The sequence below is a fragment of the Phyllostomus discolor genome, chromosome 1, assembly GCF_004126475.2.
Source record: "Phyllostomus discolor isolate MPI-MPIP mPhyDis1 chromosome 1, mPhyDis1.pri.v3, whole genome shotgun sequence".
Classification (NCBI taxonomy): Eukaryota; Metazoa; Chordata; class Mammalia; order Chiroptera; family Phyllostomidae; genus Phyllostomus; species Phyllostomus discolor.
In genome coordinates, this window is record NC_040903.2 from 186760557 (window position 1) to 186781218 (window position 20662).

Below are 20662 nucleotides of genomic sequence, written 5' to 3' on the forward strand. Positions count from 1 at the left end.
GCAGCATCCTGGGAAACACCAGGCAGAAGGGGAGGGGTGGACGAAAGATGACGTACCTAGGGAAGATGGAGGAGAAGGGGTCTGGAGGTGGAAGCTGTGGTGTTGCAGAAGCCAGGAGGGGAGACTTCTAGGAAGTTTAAAGTTGAGATAGCTAATCCTAAGTCTCCTTAGTATTTGATGAAGTAGCAGGCTAGGTAGGATGGGATTGGGAGCTTGAAGAGAATGGACATATTTGAAAGATACGGGAGATGAGCTGATCGAGGAAAAGTGAAAGAAATGTGAAGAAGGGCTGAGGCCCAGTGGAAATGAGAAACTGAATATATAGTGGCCCCAGCGTATGTGGCTTCCCGGCCTCTGCAAGAGCAGAGCTGGCAGATGATGAGTTTGGTCTGGGGAGTGGGGGTGGATGGAGTAGTTACAGTCAGATGCAGCAGAAAAGAGAGGTATGAGGACATGGGGGTGCTGGTAAGAGTTGGGAAGGAAATATGGCCAGCAGGGACCTAAGATTTTGGCAGGAAATCATTCATGACTTTGGAGGGCACTTACTGTCAAAGAACAGGTGTAGTGAGAGAAGGGCAGGAGGCTGCATGGTGGCGTAGATGTCAACACAGAGCAGTCCCAGGATGTGGCCATGAACGTGGGTGATGGGAGAGACTGGGTGGTGAAGGGCAGCCGAGTGGAGGACAGCCCATAGGAAAACTATACAACAGGGGCTTTGAATCCACTTGCATGAACTTGTAGGTTCACACTGAATTATAAGACTGAATGTGTAGAATAATAAAAAACTGTATTTGGATGTTTAAAAACATGGTAGAAAGGCGTGTGTCTTAAATATTTTGAGCAGTTTTCCAAAATGCAGGACTGTCTCACCTCAGTATCTCTGAAGATCCTGTTGGGGCTTTTTTATCATTTATTTAATATGTGGGGGAAAAGTCTGAGTTTGTGTGTCTTTTTTTTTAATCCTTACCTAAGGATATGTTTATTAATTTTAGAGAGAGCCGAAGGGAAGGAGAGAAGGGGGGAGGGAGGCGGGGAGAGAGCGACAGAGACAGAGACAGACACTGAGCATGCTCCAATTAGGGATCAAACCTGCATCCTAGCTATGTGCCCTGACTGGGAATCAAACCAATGACATTTTGGGGTTCAGGATGATGCTCAACCAACTGAACCACCGACAAGGGCTGAGTTTGTTCTCTCTTTAAGGAGGAAAATAGGACAAAGCTTTGACAATGGACGTAGAGTATGATACTACTTATGTATATTTATACCTTTCAAAGTTATTTCATTGTTTGCTCTTGAGTTTAGTTTGGTGGTTCTGGGTGATCTACCAAAAGTCCATTTTAATTTGTTACTTTGTGCAGAGAGGGTAGGAGGAAATACTCAACTGTGTGTGTCACTGGGTAAGAGAATGCGTTATTAATAAAGAGAACTGAAAGCTCTAAAGTAAACCTAAGTATTTTCTCATGCTAAGAAAGGCAATAGATTGATGCCAAATTATATGCACTTCTATGCACTCCCACCTAAGGTTTCATTTTCAACTTTACATTTTTACGTGTTTGATTTTTTTTAAAAAAAACTGCAGGCATCTGCCTTCTGAGATGAGAAACAAAAACATCAAAAACAAATCACATGAGCATGTATTTTCGGGTCGCCTATTGTGCTTGGTGGTGTGAGGACATGAAGATGCATAAGACTTGATTCTTGCCCCCGCCCCCAGAGCTTCAGAGTTAGTTGAAGAAACAAGACATAAACAAAGGAAAAGTTGGGTAATTATGCAGGATTTAACTAGCGAAGGCATTCCATGACTGATGGACAGATGCATTGTTCAGGCAATTCCACAGAGGCGTTCCAAAGAAAGGTCATTTCAGGCTGTGGCGGGACAGGAAGGACACAGTGACTTAAAAAAATGAAGGGAAAGAAGGGAAGGGACTGAAACTTAGGAGTTACTGAAACCTTGTCCTTCAACTTCTGCCTTACTTTTTACCTCTGTTTCCCAATCTGTAAAAGGCAGTGATGACATGTTGCCCACGGACTGGCGGGCGAGGCAGTGGTCGCATAGCTCTTTGCAAAGAAGGCCTGGTGCTTCCGTAGGAGGTGCAAATTGCATCCTTTGGAAGGTGTGTGATGTTTTAGACCAGAGTATCCATTGCTGTTGTTTACATTTACCAAGCAAGATGCAAAGAATTAGCATTTTGCCAAAAGTTTGCCCCACCTCCCGTAAGGAAAGACTCAAAAAAACCCTGAAGACATTTTAGGCAAACTACTAGACAAATGACTGCTTTGGAAAGAAAGTTGTTTCCATGACCATACATTCTTTCTGATCTCTTTATTTCCTTGAGAAAAGACAATGATTAATAAGGAAGCAAAAACAGGAGAGGGGCCAGATCCCGAGTGAGGAGGAAAATATTTTGTAATTCACCTTTTCACTTGGCATGCTTAAGGACGTTCCATTCTGTGGAAGTTGCAGGTTGGCAGGTGGCCACTTTGAGTGAACCTGACCTGGTCCCTGGCATTTTGGAGACTACCACCACCAAGTTCATGGGTTTCCTGAATATGAGGACATGGTGTCAGTCCTTTCAGCCTTATTGTTAATTACTTTGGGAAAATGAACATCATTCGGCAAGGAAACTTGTACTCAGACTGTAACTAATGTGGATTCTTCTAGTACAACCAGCCATCCTTCAACAACTCTATATCTGTGTTTATACTCACCTCAGGTGCCAAAGACTTGGAGCATTCAGGGCACCTGGGGCTCTTTGTGTCATTATGATGACAATTGGACCCTAGAACTTTAGCCTTAAATCCACTGGGAGTGCCTGTCTGTCTGGGGAGGTGTCTCCTCCTGCTGTGGTCTTCCCTTCTCTAAGGTAACAGTAGGAAGATGCACTAAATGTGAAATTTCTGAAACAAATATTTTGAGTAGGGAACTCTGTTTTCCCGACTACACCCACTTCCCTACACATGCCATCGCTCCACGCCTTCACTGCTTCTGGAACTGGTGACTCAAGGGTCACAAGCAGAACCTTTTCCTTCTTTGGCGGTGCGGGGACCTAGAGCTAAGAGAAGGCAGAAAGTGCGATGGAAAGATGTGACAAAGAACAACAGGAACAGAGGAGAGAGACAGGAAGGCGAAGAAAGCATACATTACATCCGCATAGACAGGGCAGAGTCAGCTCGTAATTCTCAAAGTGACGTGTGCCCCAGCCCGTCAGTCTAAACATCTGCCTATGATTCAGTGTCCTCAGAGGACGTGCATGCAGGACAACCAATATGAGATGGTGAGACTTGAGTATTGCACATGTGTGTCTGTGTGTGTCAGAGGTTAGGCCTGATGTTATTGCCACCGAGGTCATGGTGGGTGAAGCCACTGTGGGTGAGGTGGTGTGCAAGAGGCACAGCATGAGTGAGCTGCCCCATTAGTGCTGCATTCCTCCCATGATTCCCCATTTTTAGCTCCCAGCTAGGTGCCGGCACACAGTAGGTGCTCAAAAAATGTTTGCTTAATGACAAACTGAATGAGTGGGTGCTAGCTGTGGCCCCTGTTGGAGATACTATGACCTGAATCATGCCAGAAGAAATGAGACAGCTATGCAGATTTGTGTCTTGTTTGAGACTTTCTTGGGATGGCAGGCTCCTGGGGCCCTTGGGGGAGCCTGCAGGTGTCTGAGAGCCTCATGGATGCAAAGTTAGGGTTTTCTAGGGAGAAGGTCAGAGGAGTCTCTGACCCAAATGGGCTGAGCAGCAGTGCTTAAACCCCACCTCATCCTCCTGTGGGCATCACCCCCTAATTTCAGCATCTGCTCTGGGTTCCTGACACCACTCTCCCTTCACTCCTCCCTGGCTGTTACCAAATTGCCCCTCATGAAAAAAAGAGCCACATTTCCAAGGTGATCTTGGCTTTGAGCCTTGTGCATCCTGACTGGGAGAAGGTCAGCACTCTGCTCCCCGTGGGCTTAGGATCCTTTGCTGAATGTCCAAGATGAGGAGACTTTTCCAGACCAATTTGTGAGGAAAGCCTTTGAAGGAAGAGCCAGCCGACTTTATGGAGTCACTGCTCAGCAGACATGTGGATGTTTCTGAAATAACAAAAAAAAATGACCAGTGAGGCCACAGAGGCCAGAGGCCAGAGGCCAGAGAACTTAATGCTGAAGGGTCCTTTAGCAACTCGTGCAATTCCCCTGTAGGTTTTTTCCATCTGTAAAACTAGGGTTAACTGTCTCCTGACTATGCAGTGACGTGGGCTGATAGCTGGTGTGCACTGTGGAGGTTTGAACATTTTTGCACTTAAAAAGTTTTTTAATAGACAAAAAGGTCATTTTCCCTCCTAAAATAAACACATTAACAATTTTTTGCAGGCTTTGAAAAATACTATATTTGATATAAGCATCCAAAGCACAGGTGATAATAATTGGTACTTATGGGGAATTATTTGAAAGATATTTAACAGTGCAGGCAGACATGCATTTATTCATTATGCATTTATTCAGAAAATGTGTAGAAGTTTCTCTGCGCCATGCCCTGGGAAACATGCTTCAGCCCATGCTTCCCTTTGACACCCAGCTGTGTACTTGGCACATGGTTTTGGGTTTTGTACATCTACTGTACTCTGAAGAATGCTACTAGAGTTCCCTGTGTGAAATACAGCATTGACTTGCTCTTGCAGCATTTCCGAGCAGGTTTGTAACCACTCTGAAAGCACCCTATATGAGCACACACCAAGCAGTGGTTCTCAAACTCTGGCCTGGAGCAGAATAACCAGAGGGGCTGTTCCAAACACTGATGGTTTGGTCCCACCCCAGAGTTTCTGATTCACTAGGTTAACAGTGGGGCTTGATACTTGCATTTCTAGCAGATTTCCAGGTGAGCCCCAGCTGGCGTGGCTCAGTGATGGAGCCCAGGCCTGCAAAACAAAATGTCGCCAGTTTGAGTCCCTCTCAGGGCACATGCCTGGGTTGTGGACCAAGTCCCCAGTAGGGGGCACGTGAGAGGCAACCACACATTGATGCTTCTCCCCTTCTCTTCTTCCCTCCCTTCCTCTCTGTCTAAAAATAAATAAATAAAATCTTTAAAACCCCCATTTAAAAATATGGCTTTTAAAAACTGATGATGCATAGCTAATATGATCTGCAAGCAGATATTTATGGTTTATTTTTATTTTTTATTGGGAATGCTACTATACTCAAGTGCCACATAGTGATGGCTTGGTCAACAAGGCACCACAAATATATATGATGGTGGTCCTATAGGTTTATGATGAAGTCGAAAAATTCCCATTGTCTAGTGATGTCACAACCACCGTAAAGCTGTAGCACAATGCGTGTCTCACCCATTTGTGGGGATGCTGGTGTAAACAACCTCTTGTGCTGTCAGTGGTATAAAAGTATAGCACACACAATGATGTACAGTACATAATACTTGATAACAAACCACTGTGTTACTGGTTTATTTATTTACTATACTTTTTATCATTATTTTAGAGTGTACCCCTCCTTCTTATTAAAAAAGTTTGCTGTAAAACAGTACACTGTGTTCCATTGGCAGCAGCCTCACACACCCTGTGTCTTTTGACTACATCACTCTCTTGCTCTTGACTTACTCTTGTACTGTTTTATATAGTAATCGGCAGCATAGGCTTGCAGCCTGGGAGCATTGGGCTAAACCATATAGCCTAGGCGTACAGTAGGCCAGACCGTCCAGGTCTGTGTAAGTGCACTCTATGATGTCGTGTGTCGATGACATCATCTAACAGCACATTTCTCAGAATGTATCCCTGTCATCAAGCGGTGCATGACTGTGTTTAGAAGCAAACTGTGCAGTTTGGTAGGTTGGCAGACAAACAGAGAAGGGAAGAAGTGGTGGGATCAGTTAAGGAAGATCTAGTTATAGTGGTTGCCAACTTTAGGGGCATCAGAGTCAGTTGCCTAGGAGTTTGTTAAATGGTATGCTGACTTACTAGGCCTGGGCTTGGGGCCTGCTTCTGTGCTGAGTGTATCAGGAGATCCCAGCTCAGTGGGCTGAGAAGTTCTTACTCCCTTAGCACTGGGGAGAAAAATGAAACCTGGGCTGTCTTGAAAACCTGCTCTGAGTCTATTCATTTTTTTTGGATGAGTTACTGTTCAGATTTTCTGCAACTCTTTGTGAAATCAGATAGCGTAATGGGCATGATGTCATTTGTATAGCACAACCTTAGCTCCAAAAAAATACTCATTATGTTAGATGGTATTTGGAAGTGGTTTGTAGCTCCTGCTCTCTCTTCTCTCCTTCCCCTATCTTTCTCCTTCCCTCTCCCTCCCCTGCCTCCATTCCCTCTCTTCCCTCTTCCCTCTCCCCTCTCTTTGCCTCTTTGTCATCTTCCACTTTCAGCTTGAGGAAAGACACTTCACCAACAGCTTGTCTGAAAACAATCTGGAAAAAGGGAATGGGAATACTTTATAAACAATTTGTGGTGTTCTCCCCAGGAGTGTAGAGTAAACACTGAACGCTGCAGTGTGAGATTTGGCTCAGGCTGGGATGTGCTAACACCACACCAGAGGGGGAAGTCGGGACCTGGATAACGTCACATTAATCTGCTAAGTTACATACAGAATCTACCAGGGTCAGGTGTTCCTGTGCACTGCCGCTTCTGGCTGCCCTCCCCCCATCTATTTAGTGAAAGAAACAAAGTTATCATCTCGTATTACAACTAATTCAGATTTTAATTTCTCTAAAATTTACCTGGATTTAGAGCTCAGCGGAGGCAGTTTTTATTTAAAAGGCATTTTTTCTTAAATAGATGTTTAATCAGATTTACTGAAAAATTGTGAAGATAGTATAGAGAGTTCCCATACACCCTACACGCAGTTCCCTAACAAGGTACGTTTGTCCCAGCTAATGAACCGGTGATCATACATCACCACTAACTCAGGCCCGCTGTGTATGCAGACTTCTGTAGTTTTTACCAGGTGTTCCTTTGCTGTCTCAGGACTCCAGCCAGGGTCCTACGTGTTGTCATGTCTTCCTAGGTTCCTTTAGACACAGTTTCTCAGATTTCCCTTGTTTTTGCTGTAACTTAAAAACTCTAGGGTACTAGTCAGGTGTTGTGTAGACTATCCTTCTATTTGGGTTTGTCTGTTGTTTCTCTTGTGGTTAAGACATGGTTGATGGGGTTTTGTGGAGGAAGACCACAGATGCGAAGTGCCATTTTCATGACATCCCATCCATGACATTATATACATACATACATACGATCAGCGTGACTTATGACTGTTGATATATGAACCTTGATCATGTGGCTGACCTAGTGTTTATCAGGTTTCTCCCCTAAAGTACTCTCCCCCCCCCTTTCCATACTGTAGGGAAGGAAACTACTATGCACATCTATGTACTATGCACAACCCTCACTTAAGGGGTGGAAGGTTATGTCCCCCGCCTTCTGGGGAGGGGCAATACATACATTATTTGGTATTCTTCTGCTTGAGAGATTTGTCCCTCCCTCATTTATTTATTTATTCATTCATTCAATTATTTATTTAGATTAGTATGGACTCATGGGTATTTATTTTATACTCCAGGTTATAATCTAACACTAAATTATTTTGTTGCTTAAACTGTTCCTGCTTTGGCCTTTGGGAGCTCTTTCAGTGCCTCCTATGTCCCTTTGGGGGGGTACATAGCACATCACCAATATGCTATGAAAAATAGAGACATTTATTGAAGAAGATTCAAGAAACATTTTACGTAGGACAGTGGTGTCTCAGTCCCTTTCAAAGCAGGCACCATGGGACCTCACACAGTTCTCCCAGCATCTCTTGCACTATTCAAAACACTGCAAAATCCTTTGTTGGAATCACCATCAGCTGCCCATTGTATTTTCATGAATCTCATTGACAGTCTGAAATCTCTTTCCTTTCAAAGGTGATTTTAGTTTTGGGAAAAGCCACAAGTCCCAGGGTGCCAAATCTGGGCTGTGTGGGGACTGATTCACCTGGATGATTCGCTCTTTTGCCAAAAACTCTGCATGAGGCATGAGCAGGCGTGTTGTCATGATGAAGCTGCCAATCACCAGTTGCTCATAGCCATGGGCTTCTGAATCATCTGAATAGTTTCCACAGAGGAATGTTCAAGTTTAATGCAAAATTTAATGCAGATTCATTGGTCTATTTGTTCAGTCATTTTGGATGCCTTTGCCACACAGTACACGTGCTCACTCAAGGGTGTCTACTGCCCCCACTGACTAGTACAGTGAAGTCATCCTTGTTCACACATGTGCATTCCAGTCCACTGTCCTTGTCTGCCAGATTACATCCATGTTGTTTAAACCATTCCCGTTATATTAACAATATCTGGACTTTTCTGGAAAGAGCTTGTATGTGTATCTATATTAAACCAAAATGTAAGTTTGTACTGATGTCTCCAACTCCAGTGCAGAAAGATCTACATAATACAGTGGGTTTAATGGTTCTATACCTTTCTTTACTCAGAAGGTGGTTGTGAAGATAAATGGGGGGGGGCAAATGTGAAACTGCTTGGGGTAGCCACGGTGAACATAGTGCCTTTCTTCACTCCCTTCTTTCTCTTTTGCTGCTATTACTTTCTCCCACTCTCTAAACAAGGCTTTGGTGCTTGACTCTGCTCTTTGAACTGTACCCTCTGTCCTGGGGTCAGCTGTCTTGTGATTTAGCTGTCCTTGTTGTGTGGATAACTCCTGCAACTCTGCTTAGGCCTTTGTCTTAGGTTTTAGACCCCATCTATCTTCTGGCCAAACATTTCTACCTGAATGTCTCCCTACAAAATCATTATGTTTAAAAATGATTACACCATCTCAAACCAACTGACCGTGTAGATTCTCTTACTTTTTCCAGGATAAGTCTTCCAGGCTTTCAGGTACTGGGGCCCTTTGGCTTTTCATTATCCCTAAGCCGTGGCCTTCCAGTCATCCAGAGCTCCTTTTGTAATGTTTCCTTCCTGTCCCCTCTACCCCTGGCCTGTACCACTGGAGTAGATTCTTAACTGTGCCCGCTACCCTCTGTCCAGTCTGCCCACCCTGCCCTCCAGCTTGTCTTCCAACCTATCCTTTATTGTTTTTAGCCTTAATTTTTTGAACTTACTCTCTTAACTTGGTATTAAAAGCACAACTTTCACAACTTTCATGTCTAGCTTCACCTTTCAACTCAGTATATATAAACTACGAAGTTCACTAAACTACATGCTCCTCTTTTGCTTCTGTGCCATTCTCTCTCTCGCTCTCTCTCTCTGTCTGATCAAGGTAAACTTTAGAGGTGCAACTAAACTTGCAGGGGAGGGTACAGGGATGTAGACTGGCTTTAGCTTAGCATGAAGAGGACCTTTCCTGCAGGGCGACTGAAGATGGGATGGGGATCATGGAAAAAGCCCACCTGTTATGTCCCAGTTCCCAAGCCTGGGGATACCATTAAAGTCCTCCTCTTCCTCCACCACTGCGATATGTGGCTTCTCTTTTTTGAAGCTGTTTCCTCCCTTGTCCCATGACACTGCACTTGGGTGCATCCTCCCACGTTTCGGATTGCATCCCTAGTTCATTCTTCCACCTCCTAAATGAATTTCCTGTCTTTTCTCTCCCTTTCCTGTGCTTTTTCTTGAAAAGTTTCAGGCTCTTAGCAATCACCTTTTGAGAAAGATTCCCAAATAAGAACCCCAGCCTTGTCTTCATAGTTGGTCTTTTTTTTCCTCCCAACTTCTTGACAGATGTTTCTATTTGGGTACCTTTGTGTCCAATTTGAGCTCATTTCCTTCCTTCTGAAACATGTTCCTTCCCCCTGAGAGTTCCCTGGTTGATAATGGCAACAAAGGTTGGCAGACTCTTTCCTGTAGGGGGCCAGACTCTAAATTGTCTTGGGCTTTGTGGGCCATAAAGTCTGTCACAACTGCTCATCTCTGCCTTTATGGCACAAGTGCAGACATAGATAAATGTAAACAAAAATAGGCATGGCTGTGTTTCAATAGAACTCTACTTGCCAAAACAGGTAGTGGGCTGAAATTAGCCTATGGTTCTTCATTTGTTGGTCTAGTAGACAAAATGCCCCCTTTGCATGTTACTCTCCATCAATTTACATAATCAAAACCCTCTAGCAATTCCCCGTTGCCTGCATTATATATTCACTAGGTGCAGCTCTTTCCATAGTTTTGCTTCCAACCTTTTCTTGCTCCTCTGTATGGATCCTCCTGCATCCACGCTGGTCTGGTTTGTGTTCTGATATTGGTTCTATCTCTGCTCGCCATGTGCTCCTGACTCACAATAACCTCCCCTTCCACTCACTGAAACTCGCCTTTGGGCATTAACTCAGGCCTCATTCCCATACAAAGCTCTTCCCCAAGCCCAGTGTTTACTCCTCTTGATCTCAATAGTGTTTTTGATGTCACTTACTTATTTAGTTGAGGCTGCATTGGGTTGTAATGTATACCTTCATGGTGTTCCTCCTTCTCTCTCTCCACTTTGTGAAGCTGTTAAGGGCAGCCCAGTAGATGCTCAGTTAACATGGGTAACACTGGCACATTGAACTATATATCTTTTCTCCAGGTCTGAGTATCTCTTTAGAGTTCCTGTCTCAGTTAATGGCACCAGGGATCATCAGTCTTGGAGTCTCTTTGTGGCCACTTTTCTTTCACCCTCCACCCCACCTCTGATGACAAAGTCCAGCTGCTGCTCCCTCCATTGTCTTTCCCCTACCTGCCTCCTCCTCTCCATTCCCTCTGCTGCTGACTTAGCTCAAGTGACTTCCATCCTTCACTGAGACCATTGGAATAGCCTTCAAAAGTGTGTCCTTACCATCAGCTTCTCTCCCTTAGGACCCCAACATCCTATCTGTAGGGGGTCTGACATGTGGGTGTGATCTGCAGCTTCTCAGACTGAAACTCCTCAATGGCTCCCCATTGCCCTGGGGTAAGGGCTAGCCTCCCAGTGTGCCATGAGGCCATCATTGACTTGATAACCCTGTTCTCTCCGGGCTCATTTCTGACCTATCTCATTTACATAGCCTACATTCATTCGACCATATGAAATTCCTAATAGGTCCTCTGTGCATTTGAACCTACTTCCTCTTTGTCTCCCTTTCCCTGGTCTACCTGGAAAACTGCGACCTGAATTTCTAAGCAGGGCACTAATGTCCTTGCTTCTGCAGAGGTCTTCATTTTTTTTTCACCACAGAAGACCAAAAGGAGCAAAGTGTTACTGTAAGATAACCAGTGGGAGAGACACATGGGTTTGATGTATTTTTCTTAATTTTATTAAATTTACTGGAGTGAATTGGTTAATAAAATTGTGTAGGTTGCAGGTATATAATTCTATAATATATTATCGGTGTATTGCACTGTGTGTTCACCACCCAAACTCAAGTCTCCTTCCATATATTTGACTTCCTTTACCCTTTTCTACCTCTTCCCTAGATGTATTTTCTAATGTTTCTCTAGGTTTTAAAGTTAACCTAGAGCCTGAGTAATGACTAAGTAGGTAAGTCTGTAAAACATGTTGAATGCCTGAGTATACTGGATAGGGTTTTTTTTTTTTTGTTTGTTTGTTTGTTTTTATCCCCACCAGAGGACATTTTTTCATTGCTTTTTTTTTTTAGAAAGAGAGGAAGGGACAGAGAGGAACACTGATGCAAGAGAAAGGCATCAGTTGGTTGCCTCCCACATGTGCTGGGACTGGGGATCAAACTCACAATCTAAGTATGTGCCCTGATTAAGAATCAAACCCGCAACCCTTCAGCTGTGGGACAATGCTCCAACCAACTGAGCCATACCAGTCAAGGCCTAAATGTGCAGTTTTGACTTTTTCCTTGCTTTGATTTTGCTAGAGCTTTTGCCTTCCCTCTCCATTACAGTGGATGATGAGAATCAACGGTGTAGAATAATTCTGCGGTTATTTATACCCCCACCTTTTAAATTTTTATTAGCATTTACTTTATGTTGATTTTATTCCCAGGCCATAAGTTTTGTTTCTTCAGTTTCTTCTGGGATATCTTCTTCTGTGCAACCCCGTCATCTGGTTTGGGAACAATCTGCCCTTTTTCAGTGAGGATCCTCTGGGTGAGGCAGGGAGAGCTCATGAAGAAGGGGTTACTGCAGCCATGACTCTGTAAGTTCTGTGCTGCATCTTGGGAGCCTTGTTTACCCGAACATGCTCCATGGCCAGGGAATCTACACCTAAACCCTTAAGCTCAGCATTACTTTCTGCATTTTTAAGCACATGCAGCAAAAATTCAGCACTCTTTTGGGGCCACTGACCCTGGGTCCAGCCCAACTAGGCTCACCTACCAACTCCACTATTGTAACAATGGAACGGGACATATTGCTTCTGTAAAGTGACATCCTTCAGAGACTTGGTGGCTTTGTAGATATGCGTACCCTCGATGGTCTGGGCAGTCTCATGAGTGTCCTTAAAGTGAACACAAAAATTCGAACTTCTCGATTTGCATGGTTTTGTGAGGTTTTCTGGGTCAAGTGAGTAACCATTCTCAGAGGCACACTATGGGGCTGACAGCTCTCACCAGGCAACCCACAGAGGCTGTGGAGAAGAAAGGAGGCTGCGACACTGCGGAGCAGGAGGGCGCCATGAACTGCGTTCCTGACCTCCAGCCGTGGCCGAGTGACCACCTGCCCCTGTTGTTTAATACCCATCCTAGCAAGGACAATATGCTTTCTTTATGGGAGGATCTGATGAACAGAAAAGAGAAGGCATGAGATCATGTGGAGAGTGCCTTTTTAAAGTGTTCTTTTTAAAAAATTAATTATAGCCCTGGCTGGTGTGACCCAGTGGATTGAGTGGTGACCTGCGAACCGAAGGGTCACTGGCTCTACTCCCAATCAGGGCGCATGCCTGGGTTGTGGGCCAGGGCCCCAGTGGGGGGCGTGTGAGAGGCAACCACACATTGATGTTTCTCTCCCTCTCTTTCTCCCTCCCTTCCCTTCTGTCTAAAAATAAATACATAAATAAAAAATTTATTATACTATTATAGTTGTCCCAATTTTTCTACTTTTGCTCCCCTCCACCCAGCACCCTCCACTCCCTCCAGTGATACCCCCTCCTTTGTTCCTGTCCATGGGTCATGCATATAATAGTCCTTTGCCTTCTCCTTTCCTATACTGCTCTTAACATCCCCCTGTCTATTCTCTACCAATTTGTGCTTAATCCCTACTCCTTTCTCCCCACACCCCCAGCCCCCACTACCCACTGGCCACCATCCCAATGATCTCAGTATCTATGATTTTGTTTCTGTTCTGCCTTGTTGCTTAGTTTGTTTTTTAGCTTCAGTTGTTGATAGTTGTGAATTTGTTGCCATTTTAATGTTCATAGTTTTGAGTATGGGGGTAATACAGTATGGAGTGGGAATGTGGTTACTGTGGGTCCCCTCTCTTCAGAGTTGCTGTGGCATGAGGTCCTTGGGGACACCTTATTAGAGAATGCATGTGCCGTCTTAGTTCTGGACGTAACGGAGGTGGAACTGTAACGGAGGGTTTTGAAGAGACTAAAGTCTCCTTCATTTAATTGACATTTCCAGTCCCTTGGATATTTGTGCCAAAGATTGAGAGGCACACAGCACTTGAACATACAGTAGACTGTCTGTCTGTCATTAGTCCTCTCCTCTGCAGAGAAAATATATTTTAGTCCTCAGAGAGATCCAATCTTGACTCTTTACTCCTGATTTTTCATTTTGGGCAGACAAACATTGAAAAATTAATTTTAATGCAAAAGAGTTTTACTTTTGCCAGATGACATACCTTTTTAATGCTGGGACATAGGAGTAGGAAGCTCTGAGTTGAAATAATTCTAAATTTAATTTTACAGTGATTTTGTGGATATGTCCAGCTAGGGGTGGGGAAGAATTATTGTGAGCATTTCAGAGACAGACTCTTTAGTAGTCTTCAAATGTCCTTACTTAACTCTGTGGAATGCACAAACTGGTTCTGACTTGGAATTATAAAATGTATACATGAAAATGACTTACAGGCTTCGTCCTCCTTCATTTTCTAGGTGCAGGAGTCAGGTGACCTGCCACCAGAGCTGTGGTCACAGCCTCTTTGTCTGCCTCTTTCTCTGACTACACATTAGGTCCAGATTTAGCAAGATGAGAATTTAATCACTAAAATAATGAGTGTTTTTCTTCACTTTAAACTTCAGTCAGAGTTGATAAGCCTCACTTTTCTGTTCAGTTTTTGCCTTGTCTTTTGATGATTTGTTTTAATATGTTGTACTGCTTAGCGGGCTTTAACACATAAAACTTGTCTGATGTTATAGAGATGAAAATGAAATATCAGCAGAGATGTAGGGTTTGCCTCACTTACCCCCTTTTCCTTTCAATTCCTTCCCACGGTGAGGGCATGTGTCATGTGTCTGCAGCGTATGACACTGACCTGGGTCCTGCAGGCGGACAATTAATGGGACCTGAGCTGCCTGCTGGGTTTCGCCAGCCCCAGCCCACACTTGCTAGTCATGCTTACCCCTGCCCTGTGCCTCAGTTGACAGCCATCAGGTGACACTGTTGGCCTCGTGCCACTCCCACTGGCCTTGGCAGTGAGCAGGTGAGCTGGAACATGGAGGGCTGGCATTTGGTAGGGAGCACCCTCAGGTGCTGATGGCACAAGTTTTGCCCGAGTTCCCAGGGGAGACAGGTGATGTGATGACACAACATGCCAGAAGCCCAGGCAGGCTGGCTTTGGGTGGAGCAGAAGGCAGTGGGCAAACCTGCAGTGACCCACAGGCTGGTGCGGTCACAGCAGCCCGGAAGGATTTTCCCTGAGTCTGGATCTTGGCTCACCCTTCACTGCTGGGTGGCCTCAGTCAATTCCATAGCCTCGCTAAGCCTCCGCCTTGCTGTCTGTGTAACTTCACTTGCAGTTGGTGAAGGTGAGAAAGAATGTCTGTCGGTGAGGCACCTGGGGAGGTTCCTGAATGTTGATGAGCTCAGGACATAGTAGCTGCTATTTCTGTTATTAACAAACACAGTCACACACTTCTTTGTTGATTATTGGGACAATCCTGTAAGAGTGTTTTTCCTCTAGGTATTCGAACTCTCATTTTTAAGGCTGGTGGTTTCAGCGGAAGAGAATTGTGAAATGCTTTATTATGCTTTAGGTTCTTCTGTTACTTATCCCTAGAGCAAGACTGAGAAATGCTGTAGAGTCGAGCCACCTCACCCTCACAGATGGGATGTGATCTGAATATCACAGATGCCTGGCTCAAAGCCCACAGAGTCTAGGTGAACCTTCTAACTTTGCCTGAATAAAGGATTGTTTTTTTTTCTTTTAATATGCGAGATACCCCTGCTTATCTCAGGCTGAAATGAATATTAAGTAGCCAGAAGTTTCCTGTCTGATCAATTCTAATGCCTTTTATGAAGGGAAATTGAATTAATTAAATGAGGGTTTCCGTTGAGTCCCATATACGGGCTTTTATCCAAGCCTGTTTAGAATCATGCAGCATCAGAGCCAGAAGGGTTTTTAGACTACCCTCTCATTTCATGGGCAAAGAGACTGAATCAGAGATGTAGTGATTTGCCCAACTTCTGCAAAGTGACATCAAGGGAAAGCAGACATTGGCTAAGGGGGCGGATGTGGGGAGGAAGGGGGTGATGGAGAGCTGCTGGGCAGGGCAAGCAAACAGGTATGATTCCTAGGCAGTGAGGCCGTGTAGTTTATACTCTTCTGGTACGCCTGGGGCCGTCTTGGCGTGCTTTAATATTTTGTAAAGTGCTGTCACATAGTATTATTATGTGATAAAATGCTATCATCCCTATTTTATAGGTGATGAAATTGAGGTGGTCAAATGACCTTCCAATTCAACTCGTTAGACCAAATCAACACAAATTTGTTGAGTGTTTGCTTGGTTCCAGGAACTCTGCTAGGCCCTTTAGGGAATATAAAATTGTCACATCCCGGTGGAATGGAGCATATTATTGCAAGTGATGAGTTATATGAAATTTTATGACTACATGAAATATTATCTAATTATTCAAGGGCATAGATAAGTACGAAAATAACAATTGGGACAAGAATTCTGAGACTGGAGGGATCAATGTGCATGTCAAGATCTCCCTGGCAAAAGCTCCTTCGTTCTGCACCTGTAGCTGTGTCATCTTTGCCAGGTGCAATCATTACCCATCCCACCTGCTGCCCCAGGGAGCTGCTCTGGGAATCCTGAGCACTTGGCAGTGATCCCGACCCCTGGAGTAATTCAGTCAGGTTTGAATGAATGGACAGGTAAAGTGAAGAGAGAAAGTCTTTCCAAGCAGAGACAACAGTGTGTGCAAAGGTGTGGCTGTGTGATAGTAAGCCTGAGTATATGGGCAAGCTTAAAGAATGGAAATTTGAAAAAGAGGTTTGGATAAATTAGTGGGAAGGCAGAAAAGGGGTCTCCAGGTGGCCCAGAAAGCCAGGTGGAGTAGGGAGGTTATTAAGGCACTGGGAAGCCACCGAAGGTTTGATAGAAAAAATTGATGAGAGTGACTCTTTGCAAAGATATTTGGGCAATGAGACATGGACACTTTCCATTTGCTTGCTTGTTTAATACCACAGAACTTTTACATTTTAACGTAGTCCAACTGACCACATTTTTTGTCATTTGTACTTTTGATATCATATCTAAGAAACCATTGCCTAACCCAAAGTCAGGAAAATTTAATCTTTTGCATTAAATTTGAATTCATGTTTACATACGGTATAAGGCAGGGTGCCACCTTTAATTTTGTGCAGGTAGCTATCCCGTTGTCCTAGCACCATTTGTTAAAAAGAGTATTCTTTCTCCATTGAATTATGTTTGTACTCTCATGCCCCCTTTTTATCTCTTCCTACCACTTGTCTTATTTTTCTTACCCCCCATCCCCAGGCAATCACTAATGTGTTTTCTGCTGCTCTGTATATTAACTCACTTTTTCTAAACAGAATATATTCTTTTTTTGTTTGGTGTTTTCCATTCAATGTTGTTCCATGATGTTGCATGTTTCAATAGTTTCTTTTTTTATTCCATTTTCTACCCCATTGTACGACTATACCACCTTTTTAAAAAGTTCCTGTGATCATTTGTGTACATATCTTTGTATGGACACGTGCTTTTTTATTCTTGGGTAAATATCAAGGAGGGAAATGGCTGGCTCAAATGGGAGATATGTATGTAACTTTTTAAGGATACACCAAACTCTTTCCAAAGTGATGGTGCCATTTCACTGTCCCGTCAGCAATGCATGCTTTTTTGATGATGACATAGCTAACCCAGGCCCTGATATTGGATGTTATAAAGCTGAGAAGGAAAACAAATGAACCTACTGGAGTTGGGGTCTGGCGAACCTTGGGGCCTAGAACAACAAGCTGAAGGTGTGTAGAAAAAATACAAAGCTCTTAGGATTTGGGGCCTGACCACTGCACAGGATGTGGGAAGCAGAGCCTAATAGCACATAGAAAGGTGCAGAGGTTTTAGTTGATGGAAAACTCAACAAAATAAAGCTGGGTCACTGGGGCTTCTCAAAGTGCTCTTGCAGCCCGCAGCTGCATCAATAACGGCCACTGCCACTGTCAAGATTGGGGCTGGTGATAATCTTGATCTCCCCCATGAGGGTCAGGTTTACATCCGCCTACTATGTTCACTCTTTAATGGGGGAATGGAAAAACTGGGGCATACCTGGAGGAAATGGAACAGAATGGTGAAGGAGGAGAAAACCACCTCCTATGTGAAGCTACTTGCGATATCTGTGTTTGTTAGTTTATTCACTCATTCATTCAACCAATCATTTTAGTTTTCTTATGTGCAAGGCAGGGTCCTAAGGAATAGGGCATAATGACTAGGACATGATATGGATTCTAGTGATGGTCTCCATAATGGTGTGGAGTTGCCCAGTTATCCGAAAGAGGTCTGGGACGGCCTCCCTGTAGAGGTGAGTTTTGAGTTGAGTCTTGATGGACAAATAGGAATTTGACAGGTAAAAATGAGAGGAAAGGATTTTCCAGCCTGAAAGATTACATGCCCCCAATCACTAGGCAGTAAACTTCAGGCAGGTGATGTGTATTTTTTTCATAATTTTGAGTATTACCCAGTACACTGCCTGACCCATAACTCATTTTGTTTGATCTCTCAGATTAAGTAAAATAACATGCCTCCCTGGAGAGTCTACAAGTTATTAAAGAGACTGAGATACAGGCTGTATGTGTTTGGATGGTGGGGACACAGCACGCAGGGTTTGCTGTGTTTGGACGGGAGATCTTCTTTCTCCTCTGTACATTCAGGATTCCTAATTGGACCGCCTTGGATTTTGTGCCCAAGTAACGGAAGGTAGGGAGTCACTCAGATGGCCAGGTATAGGGCATGTGTCAGCTCCAGGCCGGTCGTCGTCTCTGGAGGAAATCAGGGCTCTGACTGGCAAGGCCTGGGTCACGTTTCCAGTCTGGAGTTAGTGGTAGCATCCCAGATGAACCATTTGGACTACACACGAGGGAGAGCTAGTTGTCAAATAAAGAAGAAGAGCTGTTCCCAGAAGCTGGAATGGGTGTTCTAGCTAGAGAGAATTACCCACTATGGCTGCAGAGGATAAAACTAGGGTCCGTGAGTAGACGCTGTTGGTGGCTGTATTTCTGCTACAAGACAAAGATCTTTCTGTGACATATGGGGATAAAGGAGACCAAGGGTGGTGAGTTGGCTATCAGTGGGGGGTGTCTGAGCGGCCACTGGGGATAGATGCCAACAGCCCATCAGCACTGTGGGATTGAAACAGGTAACCTCTAAGGCCACTGTTTCTCTCTGACAGTGATGAATACATTTTTACATTAAAACCCAGAATACCCTTATACTTGCATGCAAAACTGCAAATGGAAGTTTAATGTAGTACTTTATATATTTTTTTACAACTTGATGGGTTCATATTTTCTGTTTCATTTTATTCTCCTTACAAATTCCTGCTACATGCAAGCCCCACTCCACTGTTTTCATGTCCCACCAATACGTCTCCACTGCAGTTTGTACAGCCCTGTCCTAAGGTCAGAAATCTTAGACAGCCTAGGCTTGATGATGGCTTTCGAGTCTGCCTTTTCCTTCACAATGGTGGCATAGGTCAAAAAGGTGGAAGCCAAAAAATAAAAAAAAGATAGGGAAAAAAAAGAAAAATGTGGGAGCAAACCTGTTCTCCTTGTGAAAGGTTGTGACTCTAAGTGGTAGAATCCCCTGCTGTCTGTCACTGCAGCCCCCGACCCATTGGGGCGGAGTGGCCTTTACCAGCCCTGACAGCAGTGTTGGGGACAGTTTATGGGCTGGCCGTGGGCCAGGGGATCACAGAGGTGCCCTGGCAGTCTGTCTGGGGGCTGGCAGCAGCTCCTCCTGTGCCAGCAGAAGTGTATGTTGTGAAGGCGAATGTATATGGCCCTGCTAGGCCTTTATATTGAAGGTGAGGGAGTGGCTTTCAAAAAGAACATATTTTTGACTTGAAACAAGTCAAGGCAGAGAGTGAGACAATTAGAGACTGACATCCTGTTTAGTCATCTCTCCAGAGAGCTCTATTTTCAGAACTGTTCTATAAAGGTTCACGCATGGTATTAAGACAGTTATGGGTGTGTGTGTAGGGGGGGTATAGTTAGCAGTAGTTGTGATGCAAGTAGCTGATTTGAACACTGGGGTGATTTACAGGGTGGTAACCACATTGATGCAGATTATATGCAGAGAAAGGGAGGGTTTATAATAAGCTGCTATATAGGTAACGTTTTCTCAGTCAGTACAAAATAGGCATTTTTCTATTATATGATCAGGATATGATGGTAAGGTCAATGCATTTTTTTTTCTGTCTTTGTCACCTATAAGTACAGTAAATAGTACTGCCAATGCTCTTTGAGATCATCTGATGGCAGCCATGTCAGAAATGCTGAATAATGACATCGTGGACTTTCAGATGACAATAGTGAAGCCCCGGGTGGTTAAGAACCTTGCCCAGAGCCACCTGTGGCTGTCAGGCTTGAGTCTATGTCATGGTCTAGTTCAGGGCTCCTTCTGACATACCATGCGATTAGCAGCTTATTTATATTTAATATGCCGGACCCCTCTCTCTCTCAGATGAGAGGCCAACAGCAGAAATGGGCTGTTAGGTAAAATCTTTAAGATTTTTCCTTAAAGACAATCACAAATTTATGTATTTACGTCCAAAAGAATCTTACAATCCAAGGCTTAGGAGGACTTGTGGGTAGTCCAAGGATATCACCAGCATGAAGAGGGCAGAGCCTGCCTTCCCAGTCTCGTGTGATCAGGCAGATGGGGAGGGCACTGCCCCATCCTGGGGCCATGCTGAGCAAAGGTCTTTGGGAAGCTGGTGCATGTTCAGAGGATGGGACCTACTGAGAGGCCTTCAAGCTGCCACATTTGCAGAATGCATGTCTGGATGTCTCACTTCATAGATGAGAACTTACAGCAACATTGGTAACTCCTGCGTGAACGCAAAGCTCCTGAGCTGCCTTCCCTGGTGCTTCCCAGGATTACCTGCACTTAGGTGGAAATGGTATAGACAGAGATAGCCCTCCTCCCCTTACATATTTTCCTTCCTAGAAACTAAAGGTTTGCAGTTGATCATGTCACGAGTTTGTTCATTCATCACCTTATATGTTTCCATTACATCTCTATTCCAAATACTTACCATGTAGTTTAATAACATGCTACTCTTATGAGTGGCGTGCAGAAAATAGG

At 44.2% G+C, this 20662-nt stretch overlaps 1 protein-coding gene across 1 annotated transcript in view; it reads left to right on the forward strand.

The window, feature by feature from the left end:
- PRKCH (protein kinase C eta) overlaps positions 1 to 20662 on the forward strand; it is a 203140-nt gene that overhangs the window by 40336 nt on the left and 142142 nt on the right.